Source organism: Serinus canaria, chromosome 4A (genome assembly GCF_022539315.1).
Source record: "Serinus canaria isolate serCan28SL12 chromosome 4A, serCan2020, whole genome shotgun sequence".
In the NCBI taxonomy this organism is placed as follows: domain Eukaryota; kingdom Metazoa; phylum Chordata; class Aves; order Passeriformes; family Fringillidae; genus Serinus; species Serinus canaria.
Window position 1 is genome coordinate 4,311,030 of NC_066318.1, and position 26,740 is coordinate 4,337,769.

General features: G+C 43.6%; 1 protein-coding gene across 1 annotated transcript in view; it reads left to right on the forward strand.

Moving 5' to 3' along the window:
* DIAPH2 (diaphanous related formin 2) overlaps positions 1-26,740 on the forward strand; it is a 168,167-nt gene that overhangs the window by 136,155 nt on the left and 5,272 nt on the right. The window lies entirely within an intron of this gene.

The following is a 26,740-nucleotide window of genomic DNA, read 5'->3' on the forward strand; positions in this document are numbered from 1 at the left end:
GAAACAAATAACAAAAAAAAAACAAAAAAACCCCACCCAAATAACAAGAATAACAGCAAACCCCAAGGCTGAAGTTCATGATAAAGCAATGTAGAAATAGCAGAATGGGGTGGCAGTATTGGCCTTGCAGCAGAAAACTCTCCCAGCCCTGTGTGGGATGGTGTGGGGAGGAGGCACATTCCAGCTGTGCCCCCAGCTGTGCTCAGACACCAGGGTGGGAGTTTGTCCCCCCTGGGAGCTGCAGCCCCAGCCCAGTCTGGCCCCACACACCAGTCCAAAGGATGTTTGGCACCCAGGGAAAGCCTCCATGGTTTGTGGCTGAGGTGTTTGGCAGGAGCAGGGTCAGCATGAAACCGTGGATTCCTTTGTTCAGAGCTGGGGGTTTGTGCTGACACAAAAGGGAAGAGAACCTCGTGCTGGAGCATATGTCACATCTCCTCTCTGTTACACTTCAGCTTCATTAGTTGGGATTTTTGGGGGCCTTTTCTGTGGTAATGTCTGCCTCAGAATGCCAGAGAGTGACTCTGATGCTGGTGGTGTTTGTCAGGGTGCCCTTGCCCAGCTGCAGCAGTTTTCAGCAGGAGTGATGAGGAAATGCTCCGTGGCATGTCACACACAGAGTGCCTCAGACAGCGAGGGAGGGGAGCAGACAAACCTCTGAGGAAAATGCTCCCTGAGCAGGGCTGATGTATTTAAGAACATATTTTAGACAACCTGTCTGCAGTGCAAATTAAACATGCGAGAGGTAAAACACTTTTAACATGAACGTCAAAACATTTTCTCATTCCAAAAGCACCCTGTCTTTTTTATCAGTCACTCCTGATGCTGTGGAAGGGGGAATCTTCAGACCTGGAAAGTCATTTTTGTAGTGCAGAAAATGAGACCAAAAGCTCTGGGTATGTGTGGGTATTATACATAGGTGAATCTGTGTTGGATTCTCTACAGACAAATACATGTGTAAAAAATTCTGGGCTGGCACCAGGATTTCATGGAGCTGTAAAATTTCATACTGACTCAAAGCAGACAGTTCAAGACTGGCTCTGCATGCAGAAAGGACCCAAAATGTCCCATAATTTCTGTGAGAAAGTTGAGATGTAGTTGCAGTGTTTAAACTTTTTTTAGCTGACTTGTAAATTTTCCTGTTAAGATAATCCATACTGCCTGTAGTTTTAGTGTCACATCACATTTATCTCTGACTCTCATCAAGCTTTGGAGAAAATGTTTAAATTGCAAAATAATTTTGTCTTTAAATATTAGCTCAATTTGTCTTTATTCCTCATTTTCTACACAAAAAGGTTCTTGCTGCTATTTCTCTTTTGGGCCATAAAATTCACTAAGCAGAAATGTTCAATTTGTGACGTTCTCCATTCAAGGTATTATTTCCCATCCTTGGTAATCTGACTCCAGCTCAGGTTATTTGTGGGCTTTAGCCAGACTTAGATGAGCACAGAAGTGACCTTAAAAAAACCAAAAAACAATAAACCAAACCCCAAGAGAATATCACCCCAAATGCCATTCTTCTGTTGGGTTTATTTCTCATTTGGCTACAGAGTGGGCAAGGCACTGGCAGCATCTCCTGGCTGAAATATTTCTCTTTTTAACTGTGCTTTCATTTCTTTTATGCAAGCAGGGGTTTAGATCCTGGGACAGGTACAAGATAAATCCTGATTTGTGCATTAAAGGTGGCCTGAGCTGGCCAGTCCCATTTGCAGAGCAGAGATGGAAATTGTCTCTTTTTTCTGACATGTCACTGGTAAATCCTCGGAGCTCACTGAGAGCAATATTTTACAGCAGTGGAAATAGGATTGTTTGCTCAAGGAGGTGTCAGTTGGTGTGAATTTTAAATACATTTCATTTTAAATACCTCCTTGCCAGAGCTCTGCTGGGCTCCTGGGTCAATCCCCACCCCAAGCTCTGAAGTCAGGTTTTAACAAAAGGCTTTTGCAGGTGCCAGAAACTTTCACATGTTCCTTTTTCCTGTGCTGAGCTTCCAGGTGACAAGCTGCTATAAAATGGGTGAAACTGTGCTGAGCAGTGTTAGCAGGTAAACAGCTTTTATTTCTAGTTAATCCAAGTTGTTTTTCTCCACCTTTTTCTGCCTTTAAAAGTGGTAGGAATCATCATTATCCTATAATTAACCCCTTCAGAAGTTGAATGTAAAAGTAATGAGATATTTATTTTTACAGCACAGGGGAAAAACAGATATTCCTGAAGTGAGAAAATGGTTTTATCATCATGAAAACTCTTTTGTTCAATTTCACACAGCTTTAATTAGCGACCTTTCTTGAATAATGGGTTACTCATAGTTGTTCAATTTCAAATTTCAATTTATCTTCACCTCTTTTATTGGCAAGGCAAAGGATGTGAGCGTTCACAAAATGCAGCCAGTGTTTGTCTGTCAAATGGAGTTTCTCCTTCATCAGAAGATGCAAACATCTGAAATATTTTCACTTTTTTATTATCCTCTGATACTTTGTTGTCGATTTTTTTTGCTGAACAGTATGCATATTAAAAACTAGGAAACACTAAATTAATTAAAAAACAATCAAATTAGACAACTCAAAACTAATGATAATTTCCAATGCAGATGAAGAGAAAATTACATTTGTTTTGTGAGTTTGTTTCAGGTGCTAACAGAGCTCAAAGAAACTTTCCCTGTCATAACCCAGTTTCTCCCAAGGACAAGTTTTTCTCAGGTGCAAATAAGGATTTTTGCAGCTGCAGACACCCATTCATATTCACTATAGCTCTGCTAATTCTCATTCTGCTGCTTTTACTGCTGCTCCCTTTAATTCTGCTGCCTGAGCTCCTGTTCGAGTCCCAGGGTGGCAGGAGAGCACCTTTGGCCATTTGAGTTCTTGGTCTTCACAGATATTTGTATTTACTCTCAATTATCTGCTGTTCACAGTCACACATTTGTATCTGAAAATGATATTTTCACCCACTAAAGCCTGAAGCTGCTTTGTTGAGAATAATTAATAATAGTTGCTCACATCTCAGGGCACAAATTCTCAATATTCTCAAAATCCTCAAATTTTAAATATCTCAACCAACATCATTTAAACAGAGATTTTCCAAATAACAAAGGATGATTTTAAGTGAATTCCCCCTTCATTTCCCACTCTGCATCTTCCTCCAAAGTTCAGAAATACCAAGATAACATTTCAGGGCTCTGCTGAGTTTTGCTCTGCCGTGGTGGGTGCAGTGGTGTTGGTGATGAGTTTTAGAGCTGTGGTTCCACTGCTCTGTAAATCTGTGAGGAAAAACCACCTCCCCTGACATTTTCAGTAGTGAAGCAGAGCTCATGATGGCAACCAAAGCACGCTGCTCGTGCTTTAGGTCTGTTGTGTTTCCAGAGTTTCTGGAGCTGGGTTTGTCCTGGCTCTGCAGGCTCTGTCCCGTTTTTATGGCTGCACAATTCACAGTCCAAATACAGAGCAAATTCCTGCAGGTTTCTGACTCTGATGGAGGAAGATCTGTTTGAAGTGATTTCCATGCAGATAAAGCTGCAGTGGTCCTGTGATGTGTGTCATTGTATTCTAACAGATTTTTTAAAGGGCAGTGAGCTGTCTTTAAGGCAGTGTTGATTTTTCAGTGTCGAGGTTATGTTCCAGCCTCAGAATTAATTAATTAAAACCCATCAGTTGGGCTTCAGATCCAGTCTGATTCTTGAAAGAGCTCTTTTAGAGGAAGGTATGATTGTGACCACAGTGAATAAAAATTGCAGTTCTGAAGTGCAGGGTTTGAGGCTTTGGGGGGCTGGAGAGAGGTGGAAAGGAGCCCTTTGGCAGGGCTGAGAGGCAGTGATGGGGCTGTTCCAGGGCCCTGCCTGCTCTGCTTCCAGCACAGATGTGCTGCTCCAGTCAAGGTGACTCAGAGAGGAACCCAGGGGCAGCCTGGCTGTGCCATCCCCTGGCTGGGAAATGCACAAATGGAAATGGACAGGCCGTGGTATTTATGTTTTATAAAGCTGAGCACTTAAAGGCATCCTAATAAACTCCTGAGCAGAGAGCTCTGCTGCTGCTGCTCTGCTGGCAACACATTTCTGATCCTCTGCTTTGGCTTGGGATACCTCTGGGGTTATCCTGGCTTTTGCAGCCTTTGCTCTGCACCTTATTGGCCAATATTTGGGATTTGGGTGTATTTGGCCAATATTTGGGATTTGGGTGGACTTGGCCAATATTTGGGGTCTGTGATGTTCTCACTGAGCGCTGTCAGGGACAATCTATCAGGAAAAAGCCCTTTGGATACAAACACACACCCCAACCCCTCTCTTCCCACAGGGACAGACAGCTCTGGGAGAGTGATACTGGGAGTTTAATATTATCTGTGCCTTAGAGAATTAGAATTATTAGGCAAATCCATATTTTAGGCCAGAGTAAGACATCCCACATTACCAAAACAGACAATTTCATTCCAGGTGCAATGGCAGCAATTTGAAATCAGCCTCCTGCCTCAGCATGGGAAATTTCTGATGTGGTTCGTGCGTGACAGCTCCTTTTTCACTCAGTTATACTCAAAGCACTTAAATTTTCCTAAAGATCTCCAGACAGAAATGTTCAGAAAGCTGTAATTGCATCAACCGTGCACCCACTGCTGACCTTCCAATCTGCTGGAGCTGCACAGGGAAGAGAGCCCAGCTCTGGGGCTGCTGCAGAAACCCCGAGGTCAAACCCTGACTTTTGTTTTCTGGGAACGTGGGCAAGGAGTCCATTTAGCTTAAGTGCCCTTCATGAGAAAGGAGCGAGGTCACAGGTTCTGCTGCTGCTCTGTAGCTGCAGGTGGGTTGCAGAGTGTCACTGCAAAAGAGCTTTATTCTCTCTCGGAACGAGGTATTTTGGTTAAACACACGGCCTCTGCTTTCCTTTGGAAGAGCCGTGCAGGATTCCTGGGGAATGGAGACAAAGCCTTGGCTTTTCTTCTCCTGAAGGTGCTGAGGGTGGGAGATCCATTCTGGGCTTCAGAAGAAGAGCTGGGGACTAATGGCACAGTCATGGAAAATGCCATTTTATCCTAATGCTGAATGGAGGACACAGAGCTGCCTGGAGAAGAGCTCTGTTCCCTTCTGGGGACTGTCTGTGTTGTTCAGTTCTCTGAATTCCAAGAGGTGATTGCAGGTGCAGTGCCTCAGGACTGGCTTGCACGTTGGTATGCATTCAATGTTTTCAGCATAATCCAAATAGCCATATTAATTTGCATTCTATTATTTTATTTACTCTGATATCATGTTTCAGGAAAAAATTATGACTTTATTGGATCATCATCATCTTTTGAAACTCTTCTGCTGTAATTAACCACGCAAAGTAATGAATTCTAAATTACATTTTCAATTACTCGTGACTAAAATTATCTTGAATTTTTTAAAAATTGGGTTTTTCCTCTGGAAAGATTCATTGCTTTCTCGGTGTGGTTGTGCTAGAGCTCTAGATTAGGGTAACTTGATTTTGAAATGTCAAATATAATTTACTGTTAGAAACATAAAGAGTATGCCTGTGTTCTGCAGGAGAAAAAAGCCACTTCAGCATCATTTAATAGTGATGTGTATTTAAAATCAGCTTCTTAGCAGCTGGAGAAAGTCTGGCAGAACAAAGGAAGTTTTTAGGGACCCACTTTTGTATGGATGGATCTGGAACGTGTCTGTGCAGACAGTGCTGGAAATAGAGGACTCTGTTTGGTCACAGATCTCCTGGAAAGAAAAGATTCCATCACTGAGAACTTTCCATGGAATAGGAATGGCTTTGGACAGGTGAGGTTGGCCTGCTGGTCACGGACACCTCGGGCTGGTGTCATGTGTGAGTGGATTTAGATCTCCTGAGGTCCCAGTAAAACAGCCCCAGGGAAGGAGGAGCAGAGGGGAAGGGATTGAAAGAGGAATTTGAACGTGTTGAAGAACTGGCAGGGAGCGTGTTTGAGGGCTGGATTTAGGTGTTACCTGGTATGAGTTAGAGTTACTCCAAGTTTTCATAACAGTCTTCAAAACAAAGAGCTTTATCTGGGAAAAGATAAATGATGGGAAAAGGCTTCCAGTGACAGGGAGTTCCATTTTCCTCATCACTGCAGAAATGTTCTGTGAGCAGTGAGCCCAGCCCTTGCTCCTGGAGCAGGTGTTCTTCCTGCAAGGTTCACATGCACAGTGATCATTTGAATTAAAATATTCGGGGTGGGAGGACTTTTGGGGCAGTCTGACATAAAACTGGTGGGGAATGTTGATCTAAAGGGAGATCTGGGGGAGTGGTTCATCCAAAACCACAACAGCATCACTGCTGGCATCATCTGTCACTCTCACTTCTACTCACTGCGAGGGGACATCGATGGCACAAGTGCCAGCATCTGTCACTCCTCCTGGACCAGCTCTGGCATTTCAAACTGGGCTGGGGAGGGTGGCAGTCCCAGGGGGCTCTGAGGGGGCTGTGACCCCCCAGAAGTGACATTGAGAGGGCTGTCACCCCCTCAAAAGTGACAGTGAGGGAGCTGTTACCCCTCAAATGTGACAGTGAGGGGGCTGTGACCCCTCTAAGGTGACAATGTGACCCCTCAAAGCTGACCGTGAGGGGGCTGTGACCCCCTCAGAGGTGACAATGATGGGGCTGTGACCCCTCTAAGGTGACAATGTGACCCCTCAGAGGTGGCACTGAGGTGGCTGTGACCCCTCAAAGCTGGCACTGAGGAGGCTGTGACCCCTCAGAGGTGGCACTGAGGTGGCTGTGTCCCCTCGAGGTGGCACTAAGGAGGCTGTGACCCCTCAGAGGTGGTGCTGAGGAGGCTGTGACCCCTCAGAGGTGGCACTGAGGTGGCTGTGTCCCCTCGAGGTGGCACTAAGGAGGCTGTGACCCCTCAGAGGTGGTGCTGAGGTGGCTGTGTCCCCTCAGAGGTGGCAGTGCCACCAGAGCTGTGTCCAGAGAAGGTTCTGCCTGTGCCCTGGGCTGGGCTGAGCCCCCTGAAGACCAGAAGTGATTTCCTGCCCCTTTCCCTCTCCTCTTGCCCTGAGCTGGCAGCAGTTGGAGGTCCCAGCCTCTCTTTGCCTGTGAGGTGGCTCCTCCAAAGACTTTTCCAAAGTGACAAAGCAGAATGGGAAGATTGAGGTGGGGAGGGCTTGGAAGGCAAAGCAAAGTTAATTACTTCTGCAAATCCCAGGTTCCTCCTTTGCCACTGAAGACATTCAGCACTTTTCACTGCAGCTTTTAAGTTTTATGTTGAAAATAGCAAAGAAATGGATTTTATGTGTAAAATGGCATCTTTGGGGAGCCCAGAAGTGGTGTAAAGGTAGCATGAAGGACAACTCATTCACCTTTAGCTCCGGGTGCATTCTGCAGCCACTGAATGTGAGCTCTGTGTGCGAGCTCAGAGCTGGCCTGATCCAGCGCAGGGAATGCCAGGGATTAAACACAGCCTGGAAATGTGGGGAGAGGGGCAGAGAAATGGACAGGGGGGGTTTGAGGGTCCCCAGCATGAGGGAAGACATGAGAATCCTGACTCCATGGTTCAGAAGGCTGATTTATTACAATATGATATGATATATAATAATATCATATCATGACATGTCATGACATATCATGACATGTCGTGACATCATGATATGTCACTACATGCCATGGCATGTCATGATATGTCACGACATGTCACGATATGTCAGGATGTGTCAGGACATGTCACGACGTGTCATATGTCATGATATGTCACGACATGTCACAACGTGTCATGATATGTCATATGTCACGACATGTCATGACATGTCATATATGATATGATATGACATATCATGACATGACATATCATGACATATCATGACATATCATGACATATCATAACATTACATGACATTACATGACATTACAATTATATTATTATTATACTATATTGATTATCTTATATTTAATATATTTTTATATTGTATTACTAATACATATCATATCATATCCTAATGCTATACTAAACCTGTACAGAAGAAAGAGAGAGGAGCCATCAGCAGGCTGGGAAGGAATGATAATAAAACCCCACGACTGAGCAGAGTCCTGGCCCCGCTGGCTGGGATTGTCTCATGTGGATTGTTTTTAATTAATGACCAATCAAAGATGCCCCTGTTGCTAAACCACCCCCAGACCCCTTTCTAACCAATCTGATAATTATTGTTTGCAGTTCTTTTCTGAGGCTTCTCAGCTCCTCAGGAGACAAACCCTGGCGAAAGGATTTCCATGCAATGTGTCAGTGACAGGACGAAGCCCTGGCCAGGGCAGAGGTGTCCTGCTGACACCACAGCTGCATTTGGTGACACCTGGGACAGGGCAGAGAGGCTGCAGGAGTCAGAAATGAGGGGCAGAAGGGAAATGCTGTTCTGTCTTTGATCCTCCCCCATCGTTTCTGCAGATGGAAGAAGATCTCCAGGATCTTCTCAGTTTTGTACAGGCGAGTCAAGGCCAACAGCACCAAACCAAGCTGAGCTTTGTAGCTGTTCCTTGGTCTTCCACAGTGATAGATTTTAGGGGTTTTATGGAAAGCAAAGATCAGATTGTGGTGTGGTTTTTGTTCAAGCCCTTATCCAGGCTGGCAGCTGGGCTCAGGGAAGGTTGCTTTGGTCTCCTCCCCTCAGACATGACCTGCAGGGCACCTTCCCAGCCCTCTTGCTTCCCTTGGATGGGAACTCCTGGGATGCTCAGGCTGACACAAACAGCTCTGCCATCACCAAGAGTGGCTTTTTAAGGGCTCAGATTAGCAGCAGCCTCTAAATCCCATTTCCAGCTTAGCCAACTATAAATTTTTGGGAATTTCAGGGAAGCATTAGCCAGGATTTTTCGTTGCAGTCAGGATTCCCTGGAGCTGCCTTTGGAGCTCAGTGTGGCTCTCAGGTGTTCTGGTGTAATCTTTGGCTCAGGGCTCTCAGGATTGCTGCAAACCCGGGTTTGTGGGTTGGTGATTGCAGTGAGGAGAGGCAATGTTCCACCACTGCAGAGCTGCAGTTTTCACTGATTTGAAGGATAAATATCCATGAACACAGGGGATAAAGGCTGAGCAGTCAGGCTGCACCCCAGGGGAAGGAAGGTTCTTCCCCCAGAGGGGTCAGGCACAGGGGAGGCTCCAAGGGATGGGCACAGCCCCAGGTCTGAGCTCCCAGAGCTCCTGGGCTGTGCTCAGTGCAGGGTTAGTGCCCAGTGATCCTGCAGGGAGCAGGGAGTCACACCTGGGCATCCTTCTTGGTCCCTTCCAACTTGAAATATTGTATAACTCTGTGTATAAATAGATTGTCATTGGCTTGTTCTTGGTTTTACACTGTTCCTGCTGCCAGAGACAGCTCTGGGGCAAAAAAAAAAAGGAAAAAAAGGAAAAAAAAGAAAAAAAAAATCAATGCACAGGCTGTAGAGCTTCTGCATCCCCATTTTTCACACCACTGTTAGTTCTAATGTTACTTCCCTGCAGACATGACCTGAAAGCTAAAAAATTTACCTAAAAATCATTTGCTGCATATCATTTTTACTAGGCTGAAATCAGTGGCTCTGTGAAGTTGCACAAAGGCCATTATTTGAGTGCATGACTTTGGCCTGATGGCCCTGGGTGAAGAGATGCCCTGATCTGGAGAGCAGTGTTGTCTTAGAGTGAGCAGCAGTGTTTCCACAAGGTCACTGGGTTAAAATCCTTCCACGTGTTTTCCCATTCCAGCCCTTTTTGGAGGAGTGCTTGAGGGGCTCAGTTTGTCTGTTTGATCAAAGCACAGGGTTAGAGCTCTGCAGATTTTAATGAAGGCCCCTTTTACCTTCTGAACCTTTTACTGTACATATCAAATCTGTTTTTTGCTCTGTTTTCTTTAAAATTAGTTAAATGGATATTCTGCATGATGTTTTCCTTATATATGTAAAATCATTTTATTTTGTCTGAATTATTATCTCAGTTTACTTTGTAATTCCTAAGGGTTATCAGATGATCATTAAATCTTGATTTTCTGTCAGGAAGAATTAATAATCTTGACTTCTGAATGAATTTAGAAGCAATAGGGGATTGGAGTCAAATATTTGAATACCATTTCAGTGTTAAATCAGTAATTCATATTTCAACTTAGGCTTACTGGTAGATAAAAAATAAATTCAATTCATAAATCCTCCTTTGCATTTGAATATTTTATTTTCTTACCCCCACAGCTGGGTGAGGACTGCTGCTTGAGTGTTTAGAAGATATTTTCACACCCATTCCAGCCCAGCATTGATGTAGCCGTGTCATGCATGGCACATGATGCTGTGTTAAAATTCAGCTGTGTGGAGGAAAGGAAGAGCTGGGTTCTGGGTGAATTGGTCAATTGCAGACAAGGAAAGCTCAGGTTGAAGGTAAGGCTTTGCTCTTGTGGCACTGCCTCACCAGGAACTGCCCCTTGAGAGCTGCTGCCTCTCTTTTTGATTGCTTTAAATGGCTGTGCTTTCATTAATTACTTCTTGCCTCACTCCTCAGTCCCAGGGAGCTCTGAAAGAAAAACCAGCACAGCTGCCAACATCTCAGAGGTGTTTGTGCTCTTTTCTTGCTGTGTGGGTTTCTGGGTTCAGGCATCAGTGCCCCAGAGCCCCAGTGTCCCACAGCTTTCTTGTGGCCAGGACTGGCTCTGGAGGACCCAGGGCATTCCCTCACCACTGCTTTGGTTTGGATGGACCAGCACAGGAGGTCCCCTCATCCTCTGTTCCTTTACCTGGCTTGTCTTTAACTGGCATCTGCTGCTGCTCAGCATTTCATGCCTTCTCTGACACTCTAGGAAAATATTTCCTCAGCTCTGCTATTCCCAATTAATTAATTTCTCTGCCTGGTTTTTCCTGCTCTGACAGATTTCTGATCATCTCCTCTAAATGCCACGGATTTCTCCCAGATATATTTGTGTACATCCATGCAGCCATCAGCAGTGGACATATATTCCACATATTATGGATGTGTTTATGGCTTTAGGCTTGGAGTCTTTACAGCATTTTGAACCCATATGTCATCCCGTCTGTCCTTTGAGAATAAATCACATTTCTTGCCTGTATTTTGTTCTTCCTTCTGTGTTTATCCTGAGCTTGAGGACACAATATTCAGCTCTCAGTGAATTTCTGAATCTAAATCATGTTTTACCTTCTGCAGTCCAGCTTCAAAAAGCCACGAACCAAAAGCAAAGATGTGTTGTGAATTCAGTCTGAATAAGTATCTTAAATTCCAGATCTAATAACATGAATTCATTTATTCATTAGGTGGCAATGAATCCTTTTGTGGATAACAAACAGGTTTACTTAGGAGCTACAGGAAAATATTTTGTCAGAAGGTCAAAACCAGTCTGGTTTGCTTCCATGAAAGTAATTTCATCTTGTTCTGTTTTCCTGTTGATTATACAAAATTTTTCTATAAAAATTCTTGTTTATACTTCCTAGAATAAGAGCTGGTTTTAACAACACTTTGTTGATTTATGGCTTTTTTCCCATTTTACCTCTAAGGCAAAGACCCTACCTGAACAAAGGCTTCCTTGGCAGGTGCAGTTTTCAGTGGTGGCTGAAAGTTACTCCACAACTCCAGCAAATATGATCAGACCAATTTATACCAATTTATACGAGTTTACTCTTGCCTTGGAGTTGCCCTGTGCTTTATTTTGTTTCCAATTTTAGCACATGTTATAAAAAGCAAAGCTAAAGTTGCTGGTGCTTCATGTTTCAGACCACGCACACTTGACAGACACCTGTCAATCTCCCGTCCCTGCAGATCCCATCCTTGCTATAATAAGGCCACAAAAAGTAACAAAACAACACCAAAAAAGCCACCACGTCACGAAGCAGTCTGATGGGCTTTTTTCCCCCTTTGGTCTCTTTTAACTCCTGAATTTCCTTCAGTTTTCCGTGCTGACTTTTCTCAGTTAGGCGCTGTTTTCCTCTCACAGACACAGTCACAAATCGGTGACATCCCAGGGATTTGTCAAAACTCGCTGCTTTTCTTGGAATGTCCTTGCTTGCTGTTACAGAGCAGATTCTGCCAGCCCTGTGCTGGAGCCCATCAGCAATCTAATTAATAAATGAAGCAAGCAGAACTGATTTTTCCCAGTCTCCCCCTCCCTCACCCCCCAGCCCAGCTCCCTCTGGGGGTGAATGCTGAAGATGATGATGAGAGCTGATTTAGGGTTCTGGAGACCTGATCCTGGCTGCTGTAGTTGTGAAAATAGTATTAATCATATTTCACGCCTATTAAATTCTGGGCCACTACTGGTAGTTTTGGGAACCCTAGTTCTGCCACATCTTCTGAGTCCTCAGAAAGGGGTGAAGATCCCCTCTCTAAAACTTTGGTTTATTTTTTCAGGGGATGCTGTAGCCCGTGGGCATATGTTAACTATTTTAAGAATGAAGCCAAATAATAGATGTTAATTTATTTTAATTTTGTGCAGTTATTTATGAAGAAGTCTCACTGAAGAGTTCTGGCTTAAGCTTTGAACAGATTAGAAATGATAAATTGGCAAAAAAAAAAAAAAAAAGCCCTTTCCTTTTTGAAAAATATCACTGGAACAGGAGCCTTGGCATTTGGAGCTGCTGAGAGTGTGGATGTAAATACTAATGACAAGCCCAAAATAACCAGTGGTAATAGTTATTATTTCTGAATGCCTCCATGTGCTTGCCAAGCTGAGCTGAGCTGATGGGGTGTGAGGAATGTTTGAGAGGCCTTTGGGGTTCATCTCCTGCAGAGCTGCCCAGCTCCTGGGCACCCCACTCCTTGGGTGGAATAGGGTTTTTATAAATTAAATATAAATTAGGTTTGGGCTGCTGGCTCTTGTTTTACCTCCTGGCTGTGCCCAAGAGCGTTTGACTCAGGTTTTGTGATTTTTGTTGTTGGGTCCTTTCCCAGCCCTTCTCTCCACACGAGCCAGCAAGACCAAGTCCTTGAGCCTCTCTGTAGCCCACAGAGCAGTCACCTGTCTGCAGCTCACCTGAAAGAAAAAGCAGTCAAAACTTCTTCACAGACTGAGTTTTCTTCCTTTCTTCCTTTCTTCTTCCTTTCTTCCTTTCTTCCTTTCTTCTTCCTTTCTTCTTCCTTTCTTCCTTTCTTCCAGAGCCTGTATGACCTGAATTCATTTGGGAGTTTTATATCAAAAGCAGATTTTGCAAAGGCAGGGGATTGGAGACAGAAGAATCAATGATGTAGTGAATTCTCTGAAGATGGGCACTATTATATCACAGCTTAAATATCAGTTCTGTAGGATAAGAATGCATGTCTGCTTCCATCAGCTGTCCATTAGAGGCAGGGAGCTGTTTGGTTGCAGAGGGCAGGCTGGATGATGAAGCCATTTCCAGGGAGGAGGGAGGAGAGCCAGCTTAACTTGGGGCTAAACTACAAGGATTAGACCCAGCCTATGCAGGGCTAAGTGGTTTGCTCAGATGCTGACTCTGTATTTGACCTGGGATTTTTTAAAGACACTTAGTGAGATTTTCAGCACCGCTGGGATGAACAGGAGATAATTCTGCCAGACATCTTTCACTGGGAGAGAGGGAGGGCTGGAAAACCTCCTGCTCCATTCTCATGTGCTCCAGGGGAAATAGGGGTGGAAATAACATTGCTGCTTCCTGTCAGGGGCTGGCTTTGGGAATTTTGGGGTGATGCAGAGATCATCCTGCTCTGCTGGAATAATTTGGACAAGATTTGAGCTTTTGGAAGGATTCCTGCTTGTTCAGAGCAGCTTCTCTGCCCCTCTCAGTGCTGGTACCTCCCCTCCATCCAGCACCACGCTCAGTCTCTTTCTCCTTTTATTCCTCCCTAAATTCCCCTTTCTTTCCTGCAGTGGTTGGATTGTTGTAAAACAGCTTGGGGAAAATCAGATTGTACCTGTGGATTTAACTGCTCTCTAAGTTAAGTGATGTTTTATTTACAAAAATAAGAGTGCTCTGTATTTCCTGCAGGCTTCCAAAGGTATTATTGGGACTTGGTGGGTGTAAATTATTTTTCTCAGTGCCAAATTGGTGTGAAGACCCTCCTTTTTTATTTTTTCTTTTTTAGAAAGCTGATGGGTTGCTGGTGACACAATTTAATATGCAAAGCAGTTTTCTCTCTGTCATGGATCTCACCAGATAGCTCTTGGCAAAGTGCAGTTGGGATAAACCTGTTAAATATCCTCACTCACACAAAAATCGTGAACTCCTCATGGTTACCATTGCCTTGCTTTGTTTTTTGCAAAGATTCTGAAACTTAATATCACATTTCCTTCTTACTCCCTAAAGAGGGGACACTGAGCAGCAGATTGAACCTTTTGTACTTCATCTTGTGCAGCAGAAATAAATCACTGCAAGTGAAATTATTTGAAAAAATCATTTGATTACGAGCAAACTCAGCAGAAACTGAGAAAAAAAGTAACTCAGGGGTGTACAAAGTCAAATACTCTGTAAATGTACATAGATATTTCATAATAAAATCCTGCAGTGTGCTGTTAATGCCTTATTAAAGTTGAGAGGCCTGGTGGTGGCAAATGAGAATGGAATTAATGTTGTCAGCAGCACAAAATACTCCCCAGATCCTCCCTGCCTCGTCTGCAGGGGATGGCCCTGGACCAGGAACATCCAAGGAAAAGTGGAAATTATGTCAGTGCTTAAAAATCTTCCTGAAGGAAGAATTAATATCTTGTGTAATCATGTATTTTCAGAAAATCTAGAATGTGCTGGAGCCATATCTGTGTAATTACCTAAAACCTGACTTCTCTGTTTGAAAAATGCTTTGGGGAAAGGGTTGAAAATGGTTCAATATTACATTTCATTGCTTCTTAAGGGAAAAAAGTTTAGGTTCTTCATTTAGTCAGTCTATCAGAACTTCAATTAATACTAATTTTATTGGGTTTTGAGAACATTTTTAGACCTTTATCTTTCTACTCAGGTTTGAGATGGCAGAGATTGTTTGCATGCTCTGAGAGTGAGTTTAAAATGCTAACATTTACCAGATTTAGTAGTGTCTGAAGTGCTGTCTCAAACTGCAGAACCATAATTGTTTTCAGGTGCTAGTCCAAGCCCAAAGACCCAGCTGTGACCAGGAATGGAGTGAGATCCATTTCCACTGAGTTATTGCAGAGCCTCTGAATTTCCCGGCATCGAGCAAGTGCTCCTTGCTTGTGTCCAGGGAAAGTCAGACATGCTGGGGATCAGCAGTTTGTCTTTTCTCCAGGGACTCTTTGCCTGTCCCAAGGCACAAGTTGGTGTTCCTCTGGAATACACTTTCATCTACATAAATATAACTTATTTTCAATTACCCAGAGCATTTTTGGGTAACTTTTGGAGGGTCCCTCCTGTGCCCAGGTTTGTCCATGTGGGTGAGGATGCAGCAGAGAGAGATGGTATTTTAAAGAGGGGAGGCTCACAGACCTTCCAGCCTGATGCAGATTTTTTGAAGGCACCCTGCTGGACTTTTCCTGTTCAAACTCTTGAATCATTCCCTATTTTAAGGATCTGCTGTGCCCTGAAGGTGTTGTGACATTTTCTAATCCTTCCTGCTGGATTTTGCAGATATTGAGGCTGTCTCATGCTGGGCTGGACTTGGACTGCACCAGGCTTGGGTTTGAATAAGAGCTCAAAACAAACCAAATAAATCAAATTGCAGTTGGCACTTTGACTCTTTTTTACTGGCAATTCAGGAGTATTTAACTGTGTTCTTGTAAAAAAGAATTAAAAGGCATCTGAAAATACTTTGCATAGTTGAGAGTATTTATCTTCCTTGGATTTTCCCCTTCTGGAGTGAGCTGTCATTCCCAGCCCTCTGCAAGCATGCTGGTTTATGAAACAGTTATTTGCCTTCAACTGAGTCAGTGGAACTCTTGGAATATAAGTAGCCAGATCTGCATAGTTTGTGGGGGAAAAAAATCTCTGTAACAAACTTTGTAGTAAACCTTTTGAAAATATTTCATCTACAGTTTGCTTTGCTGCTGAGTAGGAAATTCCAGAATCACAGCTGTGAATTTCATGGAATTAAAACCAGCCCACATTTTAAAAAGTCCCCATCCTCACAGAAAAGTCCCTAGAGATGAGTTTCTGTATCCAAAGCCTAAAAACTTGCAAGTCAAGTTGTTAAGCTGAAATAGAAACTCTCTTTTATTTACTATTTCAGCTTTTTGCTATTTTCTACTGGAATATTAGGAAAATAGGAGGAGTTTGCTGATCTCTTTTTTATTAGGAATATTAGAATATTTGTTATCTTCTACTGGAATATTAGGAAAATAGGAGGAGTTTGCTGATCTCTTTTTGGCTTTGTTTTTCCATTCACGATAAACAGCTGATGAGGCACTTTAAAAGCATCAAAAATGTCTTTTTATTTTCCCCCTGTAAGTTTATATAATTGTTTCCTTGCGTATCCAATGCAAAAGAAATACTTGGACAGCAGGAGGAGTTACCATCAAAGTCTCAGCCCTGTTTTACAGAAAACCCTGTCTGAAACACCTTTTTAAAGAGGACACAAACAAAAAAAGCAACGAGTCCTTTGATCAAAGGTTTAATTCACCCAAGTGGGCTTGGCTGGTGCCCAGTGGACACGCTGCTCTTGGTTGGCTCTGGTTTGGATGGAAAGCAAGCAGAGCCCTGGCTCTGGGAGCTCTGAGAAAGCTCAGGGAAGGGAGGGGTGAGAGAATAAAAGGCCAGGGAGTCACAGAGAGGTGTGAGCTGTTAACACTCTGCCTTTGTTATTCCTGAAGATGAAACCAGTTCAAGCGTGGAGAAATATTCCCCGGGATGAAATAGAAGGAGCTTGTAGTGAAAAGTGTTTGTATCCAGCAAAACATCCTTCTAAAGGACATTACCAGCTTTGGGCAAAAACAGCTGATGGATTCTTGTGATTTTAGTGGCACTGAGGATGTATTTTCCTAATCATTTTATCCAGCAGCAAAATTTGTGTAAGTTCCTACTCTCTCCCAGCCCAGAGAGAAAGTCCTGACTGTTTTCTTTCCCCCAAATTCAGCATTTCCCTGTCTGTAAGGTAAAACCAGTTTTGGAGAGGTGCTGCAAACGAGATCTCTAAATGGGAGCAAAACTGGAAAGAGAAATAATGTTAATTTTGTGGCACAAATCATTCTTTTCCAGCCTGAGGGCACCAGAGAGGCTGTGGGGGACCCTGAATCTCTTCCCTGTGAGGGTGAGGAAGCTCAGCCAGCAGTGCTCACCCTGGCTGGCCAGGCAGGCTCCCTGTGCTCAGCACCTGCTGGAGGCCAGGCTTTGTCCCCAGACTGCTCATTTTGTGTCCTCTTAGGAGTGACCTGTTCTGAGCCCATTCTGAGCCTGTTCTGAGCCTGTTCTGAGCCTGTTCTCTGCCTGTTCCGAGTCCATTCTGAGCCCATTCCGAGCCTGTTCTGAGCTTGTTCTGAAATTATTCTGAGCCCGTTCTCTCCGTTCTGAGCCCATTCTGAGCCTGTTCAGAGCCCATTCCCTGCCTGTTCCAAGCCCGTTCTGAGCCCATTCCAAGCCCATTCCAAGCCCGTTCTGAGCCCGTTCTGAGCCCGTTCTCTGCCCCAGACACAGCTGAGCTCCCCCTGCCTGATCCTTCAGTCCCACCTCAGCCTGAAGAACAATTTTAATCCCAAACTGCTCCTGGTACCCTTGGGGGAGGTGTTGGTGCTGCAGCCCCAGAGAATGGGGATATATTTATTCCCTCTTTACATCCCTGCCTGTTGTGGAGCTGAAGGAGGGGCCTGGTTTGGTCCCTGTGCATCTGGGGAGAAAACACCTGAGTGGATTTGGAGCAGCACATACAATAACCCTCCTCAGATACAGGTGTTGATCAATACAAACACTTTTTGAGCTATTTAGGGACACCTCGTTGCCCTGTCCAAGCATTAACTGCCTCTCTAGTTTTATTCTTTAGATGAACAGAAAGGGTCAAATTCTGCTTTATGTGAGCATGGGGTTCTCACACTGAATCATAATGGAGTTGTCCGTGCTCAGCCAAGAAAGAAATTAGACTCCTAAGTTCTTAAAAGTTATTCTATTTTACCTCAGAGCCTGCCACGTAGAGTCTAAATTACTTTCTTGTATGAATTATTTTAATAAGCAACAGTTTCACATTCACATAACCTGCACATGCAAATAATGCAGATTAAAGTCACTTTCAGGATGGAGTTTATTCTCAGCTGGGGGTGCAGAGAGGTACCAGGTGGTGCTGAGATCATCCTGCCAGGCTGGAGCAGGAGCTTCTCTTTCATGTCCTGTGCTAAAATGGGCACAGACAGCCATGGCCTCTGCCAGCAGGCCATACAGGAGGGATGGAGCTTCAAGTTTTCTCATAGCATATTCAATTCCATTTAAATATTGCAAAATGCTGAATTGTAAATGTTAACCTAGCCATGAATAAGAAATGCTGATATTTTATTTAATAAAAAAAAATTATGGATATTCTGCCTTTATTGTATTATTTAAAATATTTCGTTTTACTTGTAGCCTACAAGTTCTTGCAGAGTGGGTTTTAATATATATATATATATTTATATAGAGAGAGAATATTTCTCTGATGCATAAAAAGTACAGCAGACTGACTTTTGCAGACTGCAGGGAATATTGGCATTGTCTGGGGCTCACAGGGAGCCCGGGGTGCCAGCCTGACTCCCTTAGGGACAGGGGCAGTGGGATCAGGGATGGGAGCTCTGGGGTTCCCTGTGCACCTCACATTCAGACCCTGTCCCTGTCTGTATTCCTTGTCCTGCTCTGGTTCCTCCCAGCCCCCTCCCTTCAGAGCAAGCCCAGGTTGTGGGAGTGGAGCTGAGGTGTCCATAGGGAGCTGGGACGGGACATTTTCAATGTCATTATTGATGGAGAGTACAGTGGATTAGCACCAGGCAGATCTGTTTGAGGTGTGAATTCATGGTCCTTGCAGTGCCACAGGCATTTCCTTGGCAGAGAAATAGCAGGGACAATCCAAACAGGGACCACAGCTTTCACATCAGCAAACCTGTCCTCTCTGACGTGAAGTGCTTTTTGAGTGGAGCCTCTACTTTTACTTTTGGACAAGTACTAAAAGTGTGTGTGTGTAGTCATGGAAGAAGAGTCACAGTCTCTGTGTTTTGAGATTTGCATTCTTTCAGTACTGAAGCAGACAGTAATTTACTCTCTTAAACTTGTTTTACCCTTCTGATTCATCAGCTAAATGTTTTCACTCTGCAGAAGAGGTTACAAATGAGAAGTTCAAGGGAAAAAATATCTGAATAGATGTATTTGTATAGCCAAGGATCTCTCTCTCTTCCCCTTTGTTACTGTTACTTAGTCCTGACCTTGCTGGATTTGACACATTCAATTCTCACGTGTCTTATTCTTTTCTTGGAGTTGTTTTCTGGAGTACTTCCATTTGTCTCATTTGGCTTCAAACAAATCATACAGTCATGTCCTAAATGTTCCACTAGTCAGAATAATTAAGCTGATCAGGTCTGGGAGCACTGGAAGGAAAATAATAGGGTCACTGAAGCATTCAGGCTCTAATGGGAACGGGAGTTCATTCAGATATCAAATCTAATAATTGCTTTACACCTGTACACACACCCCAGTGAGAGAGGGCATGTGAATGGTTTGGTGCTCTCAGGACTGTTTCCAGGGAATATCAGTGCTTCTTCTTAAAACACTAAGTTGTTCTGACTTTTTTCAACTTTGTTCTTGTTTTTATGTATCAGTTGTAGCTCAGCTGATTGCTCATCTTTATGCACAGGGAAATATTTTCACGTGACAATCTCTTATTAAAAGTAGAGTGTGATTAATGTATTGCAAAGCAGATTTAATGGCAATCAGAAAAGTAAGAAGACTATCATCTGAGTTTCACTGCCATCAAACAATTTATTAGCCAATTTAAATGCACTGTATACAATTTAACAGTATTCAAGGGCTGAAACTGAGTCTGCAGGTGATTATGTGCACAGCACAGTAGAAGGATTCCAGGGATATTCACAGCCATGATTGCTCCTTGAAAAAGGCAATTTCAGAAGAATGAGGTAAAAATCAGTATTACTTTGTGAGATTTTATGGGAAATGAAGCAATAATTATAACTCCTCAGTCTGACTAAATCCTGTGGTAAATCTCCATGAATGCCGGCGGTACAGGCTGTCACAAAAATTCGAGAAAATTTTATCACAATCAAGAATAAAAAAATACTGCCTAGGAAAATGACAGCTATTCATAGCAGGTTTCAGTAAATTCCAGCCTCAAATGCTGGTCACAGTGCTGCTTGTTATTGGAGGGGATTTGAACTGATGCAATCGTTCCTCTTCATCTTCTTTTTATTTTCCCACCTTTATAAGTTTACCTCTCAGCTGAGAATTCCAACTGAAAAAGAAATGGAAAATGGCTCTGTGTGTGCCTGCATTGTGCTGACATGAAGGCCTATTTTTCTCTGTAATTTTAAAGGCCAATTACCCTTGGAGGAAAGGAGAAAAATAGATTGATTTGTCTTGTAACCCCTGAGGCAGGCATGTGTTGTCTCCTGCTAAGGCTTTTCCAGTGCAACTCTTGTGGAAGAGCTTTCACTGCACATCCCAAGTGGTGCTATTAACAAAGAAAGCAAAGGCAAATTAAAATATTAAACAGATCATTTAAAGGTTTAAGGAATCTTATCTTTCTGGGCCAGTTCCTTCTTTGTTTTTCGGGTGGTTTGGAAATCTTAAGGCCCGGAGTAGGCAATAGTGAAATTTCCTTTAAAGTGATTACTTGAAAATAGGGTTTACAAATCCATTTGTCATCCTACAAATACTGAACTTCAGCTCTAAATAGGGTAAGTATTTATTTCTTTATTGGAATTACGATACAGATGGCCAATATGCTCACTCTGGGCTGCAGCAGTGTGACTTGCATTGTGCTGCCACGCTGGATTGGCCGTGGTCACAGCTGGATTGAGCTGAGCTGGTAAATGTCATCACACATGCCATTTAGCATTAAAACTTCCCACATTATTCCCTTTTAAAGCAGTTTTGTGTCTAACACACAGGACACAAATAAATGGGTTTTCTACTGATGTTCTGCCTTTTCCTTCGACTCAAAGGCTACAATTAACAGTGCCCAGCAAGCCGGGGCTGAGTGGCAGCACAGAGATTAGACGTGGCTTTGTTCCCTTCTAATCTGAGTAAAACTCTTTTGTGGCAGGGTTTAAATTCCTTAACTCTCTGTATTTTAGTCCTGCTTCTGTGCCACAGCGCTGCTGGGTGTTAACAAATTTATTTGGCAAGTTAAAGAGGATCCACACGGGCACATCTCTTCCCCTTGAGGAGATGTTCACGCGGAATCCTCTGGAAGCTGGAAATGAAGGTGCTGGGTGTTACCTGAATGGCTCCCCAGCTTTGAAGGCAGTCTTCTGAACAGAACACGACACTCCTGACTCCTGCAGATAACTCAGGAGATGTGTTTGTGCTTTTTTCCTGAGGAGGAACCATTCAGCCTTCTGAGACATCCTTTTAAGTGCTGCAGCTCTCCCTAGTGCTTTTTCTTCCTGCTTATTTCTTCTTAAACCTTTTCTTCCCCCCTCAAAGCCTCCCAGATCAATGTATTTGTGAATATCCCAGTAACCAGGAACACATTTTTAACAAATGATGTCTTTATAATTAATGTGTTCAGCTGTGCTGTCTTGATTTGGGGGCTTAAAAAAAAAAAACAAAAAACAAAACAAAAAAAAAAACCCAACAGAAAAAGCCAACACCAAAACCATTTTGTTTCTTTTTGGCCTAAGGGTAAGTTTCTGTTTCTCGATCATAACATTTATAAACTCAGGTTATCACTCAGCTTTCACATGAAAGTCTTGACCTAAACCAAAATAAACCAGGATTTATAGAATTTGACCTTACAGCTCCAGGGTTTGCTTGAAATCTCGATGTTTTCTTTGAAACTGATGCTAAAATAACCTTTTTATCTGGCATTTAACTTTCATTGTCAAGAATTTGAGATTCTGTTTAGCAAAAAAACCCCCAGAAGTCTGAGACCAGGGCTGTTGGATGACTTGGGCTGTTCTCCTTTTTGTTTTGAGAAACATCAAATCCCAGGGAATGCCAGCTGCCCTGCTGGGATGGTGAAGAAGGGCCGAGCTCAGGTTGGGCCAGGCGTGTTTGGGTGGAAAGAGGAGTGGTTTCAATACTTCATGATTAACAGAAAACACATTAACTGTACAGTGTCCCTGCACCCAGCTAGAAAAGTGTTTGATTTGCTTGTTTCATCTGCGGGCAGAGAGGATCTTTTGAAAAGAGCTATTTCAGCCCCTTTCTGCAGGGTTATTTCGGCTGTATTTCTCCCATAACTGATTTTTACCTTATTGCTATTTTTTTTTTCTCTATAGGCCACACATTCTGAAAGATCAATTTGAAATCAAATCTCACAGAGATGGACTGAATCTTAACAGAATTGGGGTTAGGAGAGCCATTTTCTCTCAAAAAGGGTTTTGCTCCAGACAGCAGCAGCAGTTTTGATGCTCTTAATTTCCTGTCCTGGCCTTTTTCTCAGCTGGGATCTGCAGTAATGTCAGAGGGACAGGCCAGCAGTACCACAGGCAGGGTTCAGCTGCTAAAGAGCTGCTGGGTGGGGATGGAGTTCCCTGCTGGCTTACTCTGGGTCAATTCTGCTCCTGCCTGAGGTTCTACCAATTCCATTTTCCAAAAAAAAATAAATGTACCTTTCATTGTGGGGTTCTAAAGGTGATGAAGGTGCCTGCAGTTCATAAAGGAAAATAAGAATAATAAAATAAAACAACAATAATAAACTGAAACTAAAACTATTATTATTAATATTAATAATATTTTAATTTTTTTTAACTTGGATTGTTCCTTCCAGCAGTTGGTAGTGTGCTGGTACAGCAAATGATGAGTTGGCTTCAGTCTTCCCTGTGCTTGGGGAGCTCCAGGAGAAAACTGGAGGCTACCCAGGCTCAAGTGAATTGAATTTCACCTGACTTGTCACCATTTTAATCAGTGACACTGGAAAATATTTGGCTATCCTGATCAGAAAAAAGTGATACTTGTAAAACAAAATTCAGGTTTTGACCTTTTTCTCTAGAGCAAATGCCAATGTCATCATTATCACAGATGAGGTGTTTGGTCCTTGGAGTCACTTTATCCATTTCAAACCCTCTAAAATGAGCCAGTTCCTCATTTTTCATCATTCCCCACCTGTAGGAAATTGTCTTCCTTCTCTGCCTGCTCTCCCTGTTTCACTGCTGCAGTGCTTGGGACTGCAGGAGTATTTTCCCTTTGGTTGCTCATGAAAACAAGATGTGTTTCAGTAGGATTTCCTAGTGAACAAGATTTTACATGAATGAAGAGATAAATGTTTGATGTAAAGGCTTTCATTGATTCCCAGAGGCACGGGCCATACAAATTCTCTTACAGCACGCAGTTCTGTCTCTTTTGCATAGTCAAAACTATTTCAAAAAGATGAAATTTTAAATATTTTATTAACTGCTGAGAGTTCTACCTTCTTGCTGTGATCATTTTCAAGGCAAGTCAAACCGGGACCTCCTTTCTCTGAGCATGGAACAGTTTTTATTATTATTATTATTATTATTATTGTCAGCTGTGGAAAGGTCAATTCTTCCACCTTGGGGAGGTGATTTAGGAGGGGAGAAAGGAGTCAAACAAGGTAGCAAGCCCAAGGTAGCAGTTTGTAACACATTTATAATTTTAATATCAGGGCTGAGAGATAATGATAGAAAAGAACTTTTTTCCTTGTTGCAGAATAATGCAAATTCCAATCAGGTGCCTTTGAGGTATGGTTTTATAGACTCTGTCTCTCCATTATCAGATATCTCAGTGTCATGACCAGCCCGTTGGACTGCACAACATCTCTATTAATACCAGCATTGATTGCTCATAAAAAATAGGGTTTGTAATTAGGAGTGCATAAAGTTACTACCTGGAAGAGTGGATAAGGAGAAGATGAAATGAAAAAGTCACTTAATCTCAGCACTGCAGTTGTGCAAAGTACCATTTATTTTTCTCCTCATGTAACCGAGTTCTGTGTTGATAAAAAGCTGCTGAGTTAATAAATCTGTGGCAGCTATTGAGACTTCTCTTTTAATAACAGAGCTAATGAAGGAGCATTAAGGAGAGGAAAAATAGATTTAGCAGGGTTTATTCCCATCTTGGTGCTGTGCTGAGTGCAAGAAGACTCGAGCAAGGAATTGTTTTATAACAAAGCCCATTTGTTTTTTGCAGGGTCACCATTGCATTCCAGGGTTATGTGTACTAAAAAGGAACAGCTGGTTTGATTCCTCAGCATTTAATTTTATATTGCCTTCATTTTCATTTGATCCAGCTAGCTAAAAGAGGGGAGTTATTTTGTGATATAAAATTCTGCTTTGTTTCCCATTTTAATCCCTCACTCTTCTGCCTTTCACTGCTCTGAGATCCTTTCAGCAGATTGAGAGGCCACTTTGGAGGTCGTGTGCTCACTTCTGGGACAGATCATAATGTCTGTAATGGGAGCAGAGTGGGTGTGCCCTGCTTTTAAGAGAAATGGACTTGTAAGATTAAAGTGAGAAATCCAATTCTCTCCCTGTGGGGTTACCCAGGAGGCCTGGCTGGTACCCACAGAACCTGTGATCCTGGTTCTCAGTCATGTTTGCATGTTTTCAAAGTACACCTCAGCCTTTGGGCAATGATTTCTCATTTCATTTCCACTACTTTTAACTCACTCTGTTTTCCCTCTCCATCCCCCCCTTACGAAAGGAAAGAGTTTCACCATTTATTGATGTTATAGTTGATTTTATGCCAGAATAGTCAGTCATGTTTATGAGCCAGGCTTGCTTTGTGCTGTATTCAATACCGTCTGCACATGAAAAAGGTAAATACAGATGTTGGAGATAACTGAATGTGCATGTTGGAAGTGATAGAAATTTAATGATTTTTCAAAACTCTTGCTCAAGTAACTGAAATGCCAGCTCAGCCCAGTTTCACAAGGCATCAAGATATGAAACCCTTTGTTTTAACTTAATACATACTCTATTAAGAAAATACTTTGCTACTACCTGAAGAAGGAAATTATTTTTTTTTTTTTACAATTTTTTTTCGTGGGTTTGTGTTTGCCTGAAGTCCCAGCCCAGCTTTGCAATTGCATGTTGGTAAAAAAACTGAAGGGAGAAAATCAAAAAAAAAAAATTTAAAAAAACCAACAACCAGCAGTTCTAATACTCTCTTAAGCTGTTTTTAACCTGTGGAGTTGAGGCTGGTGTGATGGGGGCCACTGAGAGCAGTATCAGTGCAGCCTTTGCTCTTGGAGGAGCAGCAGCACATCGGAGTTGATCACTTCCCTTCCCCTGTGCTTTAATTGCCAGCTCTTAGTGACACTGCAACCAGCACGGAGATTTATTCCCATGCAAAACAGATTGACTTAGGGTAATTTGAATACTTTATGCATGGCTGGGTTCATTAGGAGAAGGAGGCAAGGCAGAACTATAAAAAGAACTGATAATCTCGCTAAAGGAGCCGGTAATTCCCGGTGGCACTGCAGCCCCTCACTGAGCAGGGAAGGGGAGGCTGAATTTGCAGCCTCTGTTCTCTGTCCAGGAACAGATCACAGAGATGACCTCCTTTGTCTCCTTTAATTGCCTGCCCACTCTGCTGGGCTAGAGCAGGGCTTGGAGGGGGCTCTGGAGGTCACCTTGGCCACCCCATGCCCAGCCTGGTTCCAGGGGAATGGATGGAATATCTCTGAGGATGGAGCCTCCAGCCTGTCCTGGGGCAGTGCCCAGTGCCCTTCGGAGTCAGGAGGAGTTCCCTGCTGGTCAGTGCCCTGTCAGGAGGAGTTCCCTGCTGGTCACTTGTGCCCTGTCAGGAGGAGTTCCCTGCTGGTCACTTGTGCCCTGTCAGGAGGAGTTCCCTGCTGGTCACTTGTGCCCTGTCAGGAGGAGTTCCCTGCTGGTCACTTGTGCCCTGTCAGGAGGAGTTCCCTGCTGGTCACTTGTGCCCTGTGTTGTGCCTGTGGCCAGCTGGACACCACTGGGCAGAGCCTGGCTGTGGCCCCTTGGCACCATCCCTGCAGGTGCTCACAGCCACTGCTGGATCCCAGTGGATCCCTGCCCCAGCCTGTCCTTTCCCCTGGCACTCAGATTCACCCAAACCCAGCTCACACACCGTGTGGGTACCCCCAGGGGCACTGGGGACCCAGCCCTGTGCCCAGCCCTCAGCGTGGCACTGCCAGGGGCACGGGCTGGGCAGGCAGAGGGAGCTGAGGCTTTGGGAAGAGCTGAGTGCCTGCAGTGGGCCTGGCAGGAGTTTTGTTTCTGAAGGGACTTGGATGCCTTGGGATTGGAGCTTTTCTATTTTCATGTCTTTGTGACCCTGCAGTTCTTTAGTGCATAACTCTGAACCCCATGCACAGTGTGAGCTGCTGCTCTCCCATTTGGGGCACACAGCAATTCCTCTCCAGGCTGGGAACCAAGGACACCTCACTGCCTCAGGGCCTGGGATGGGAACAAAAGGGAGCTGGGGGAGCAAATGTGGGGTCAATGACTTCATTAGCTGGAACATGAACCCCCCATATGCAAATGGACCAAACTTATCAAAGTGTGGAAAGCCATGACCCATGGTCCATTTTGGGTGGGCTTTGTCTGCCCCAAATGTACCTGGAGGCCCTTCAATAAATAGAACTGCTTTTATTCCCTTAATTCTGTTTTTTAGGTAGCCCCAAAAGGCATCACCCTCTTTATGATATCCCAGCCCCTCCTTTGGGACATCCTGGTGCTGCAGCAGTGCAGGGACAGAAATGGTGCAGAGCAGCACCTGAACGAGGCAGGGGGGAAAAGGTCAAAAGGAAGCAGCCATCAAAAAAAAAGAGAAGAAAGAAAAGAAAA